Source organism: Jaculus jaculus, chromosome 4, assembly GCF_020740685.1.
Source record: "Jaculus jaculus isolate mJacJac1 chromosome 4, mJacJac1.mat.Y.cur, whole genome shotgun sequence".
Lineage (NCBI taxonomy): Eukaryota > Metazoa > Chordata > Mammalia > Rodentia > Dipodidae > Jaculus > Jaculus jaculus.
Genome location: NC_059105.1, coordinates 154,258,895 through 154,262,270, shown reverse-complemented (window position 1 = coordinate 154,262,270; position 3,376 = coordinate 154,258,895).

Sequence of the window (3,376 nt, the reverse complement as noted above, 5' to 3'; positions counted from 1 at the left end):
CAATAATAACTCAATATCAATGATCTCAATGCCCTAACCAAAAGACACAGGTTTGTAGACTGGATTAAAAGGCTGATTCTTCAAAGAAACTCACCTCTCCATAAAAGAGAGACACTATCTTAGGGTGAAAGGATGGAAAATGGTATTTCAAACAAATGGGCCTAGGAAACAAGTAGGTGCTGCTATCCTAATATCTGAGAGGATAGAATAGAATTCAAACTAACATTAATTGGGAAAGATAAAGAAGGTCATTTTTCTTTTTCTTTTTTGTTTTTTGAGGTAGGGTCTCACTCTAGCCCAGGCTGACATGGAATTCACTATGCAGCCTCAGGGTGGCCTTGAACTCACAGTAATCCTCCTACCTCTGTCTCACAAGTGCTGGGATTAAAGGCGTGCATCACCATACCCGGCTTTAAAGAAGGTCATTTTATATTGACTAAAGGAACAATTCAATAGGAGGACATTATAATTCTAAACATATGCACACCTAACATGGGTGCTCCAAATTTCATTAAACAAACACTACTAGACTTAAGTCACTGATTACACCAAGCACAATTGTAGTGGGTGACTTCAATACCCCTTGGCAAAAAATTAACATAGAAGCATCTGGATTAAATGAGATCATAGAAGGAATGGGCCTAATAGATATCTACAGAACATTCCATCTAAATGCTGAAGAATCCACATTCTTTTCAGCAGCACATGGAACATTCTCAAAAAAAGACCATATATTAGGACACAAAGCAAATCTTAACAAATATAGGAAAATTGAAACAATTCCATGTCCTCTATCTGATCACAATGGGATTAAACTATAAATCAATAGCAAGGAAAGCTATAGAGCATACAAAATCATAGAAATGAAACAGTACACTACTGAATGATGAATGGGCCATTGAAGAACTCAAGAAGAAAAAAATTCAAAGAATCAAGTGATAATGATAACATAATATATCAAAACCTTTGAGACACAATGAAGGCAGTCCCATGAGGGAAATTTATAGCTTTAGGTGCCTATATTAAGAAATTAGAGGCAGGAGAGATTGCTTAGTGGTTAAGGCCCTTGCAGCAACACCAAAGGACCCAGGTTCAATTCCTCAGGACCCATGTGAGCCAGATGTACAAGATGGTTCAATTGTCTGGGGTTCGTTTGCAATGGTTATATGCCCTGGTGTGCCCATTCTCTCTTCCCCCTTCTCTCTCCCCCTCTCTTTTTTTCTCTCTCATCTCTAAAATTAAAAAAAAAATTGGGGCTAGAGGGATTGCTTAGTGGTTAAGGCCTTTGCCTATAAAGTCAAAGGATCCCAGTTCGATTTTTCCAGGACCCACGTCAGCCAGATGCACAAAGGGGCACATACATCTGGAGTTCATTTGCAGTGGCTGGAGGCCCTGGCATGCCCATTTTCTCTCTCTCTCTCTTTCTGCCTCTTTCTCTCAAATAAGCAAATAAAATATATTTTTAAAAATATTAAAAAATTAGAAAGGTCACAAGTAGACAACATAACACTTCACCTTAAGGTCTTTGAAAAATAAAAACAATGCAAATCAATAATCAGTAAATAAGAAGACATAATAAAGATTAGGGCACAAAGTAATGAAATAGAAACAACAACAAAAAATACAAATAATCAATGAAATGAAGAGTTGGCTTTTTGAAAGGAAAAAAAAAAAAAAAACCCTTAGCAAATCTGACTTGGAATTCACTCTAGTTTCAGGGTGGCCTTGAACTCACAGCAATCCTCCTATCTCTGCCTCCCAAGTGCTAGGATTAAAGGCATGCCCCACCACACCTGGTGCTCAAATGGTTATTCTTATGAACAAGTAGGTTTCCTTTTGGGGGGATATGTGCATGTATATATGAGTATATATGTGTGCAGTGTTCATACGTGTGTGTGTGTGTGTGTATGTGTCATGTTAACTTTTCCTGAGGAGATAAAAAGAAATTTACTCACTTCAGAGAAGGTACTGACGGCAAATTCCACCAAAGTCCAACTTACTACATGGTTTGTAGGCAGCTTGGCCTGATAGTTGGGAATGCTCATATAAACTTGGGGAGAGGCCTTATGAAAATTGTAAATTTCAGGAGTTTTCTAAGACCTGGGAATTATTTTCTTTCTGACCCTGGTGCATTTCATTTACTTACTTCCTGAGTGTTGACAAGCCTCCCAATTTGGAGGAAATCCCTACACAGCACTGCCTTTTCCTCTGGCTCGGATCACTCTTCTTGCTACTTCTTCCACAATATTCCCTGGGCCTTGGCTCTGGTGACAGAGATGCTTGGTTATTTTTCAAGGAGGAGTTAGCCTCGGGCTATTATGCCACAACAACAGTCACTTAATCTCAGGACCTTGAGCAGTCTCTGAAGTATACCTCCTGAGATGAAAAGAGGAAGTTTCTTTCAATGGCTAATTAAGGCTGACAGCACTACTAACTTATGGTATAAACACACATGTTTAGCAAGCAATTTGACAGGCACATCACATCCATTTAAGAAAACAGTAACAGTTGTTTCCCCCCTGGGGCCTCTGACTTTCCCCAGCCACAGGCTTTTTGCTCTCTTATAGAGCCAAATGTGAGTTTTCCCACTATGGTGTGAGCCATAAATCCAATCAGAGGGTCACTTGGCATCAGCGTGTTATGCTCAGTTCTCTTGGCACCCCCAGTGACCACCAAGGAGAACCAAACACGTGTGCAAAGGCAAGGAGCTTTATTTTGGGCTTAAGCTCGGTCTCTTGACTTCACCAAGGCAGAGGATCCATACAAGAGCCCTGAGTAGTGGCAGGGTAGGGTTTTTATAGGGATTTGAACATAGAAGAAGGGGACGGGTACGTGATTGGTTGATTTAAACAGTAAGTGTACTTGCACTCTTCTGATTGGCTTAGGATTTTGGCAGGCAAAGTTGGGGGGCTGGGGCTAGGGGAATTGAACTTATCTATGTCTACAGGAATGTATGGTGTAATCAGTTTCCAGCAACTGTTAAATCCACCGTTACCAGAAAATAAAAACTGGGAAACAGAAACTTAGGCCTACTGAGGACTCTGAAGCCTGTCATGGCGTCCATCTGGTTCCTGAGTCCTTCAGCATATATGCACATCATTTTGCTAGTCATGTTGGTGCTGTGGCACACAAAGTCCATTGCAAAGTAGGATTCTTGTTGAGAATTCTCTCCAGCAGCTTGCTGGTGCCTTCTAGAACTAGGGAAGCCAATCAGCAGGGAGGGAGCTTCCAGTTTAGTATTAACCAGATTTCTGCAGATATCCTGCAATCAAAGTGTGGGCCATCTTCATTGATAGGCTCTCTTCTAAATTCTGACATGGAACCAACATCAGTGAGAATAGCTTTCATAGCTTGTGGGGCCTCAAGACCCTCCCTG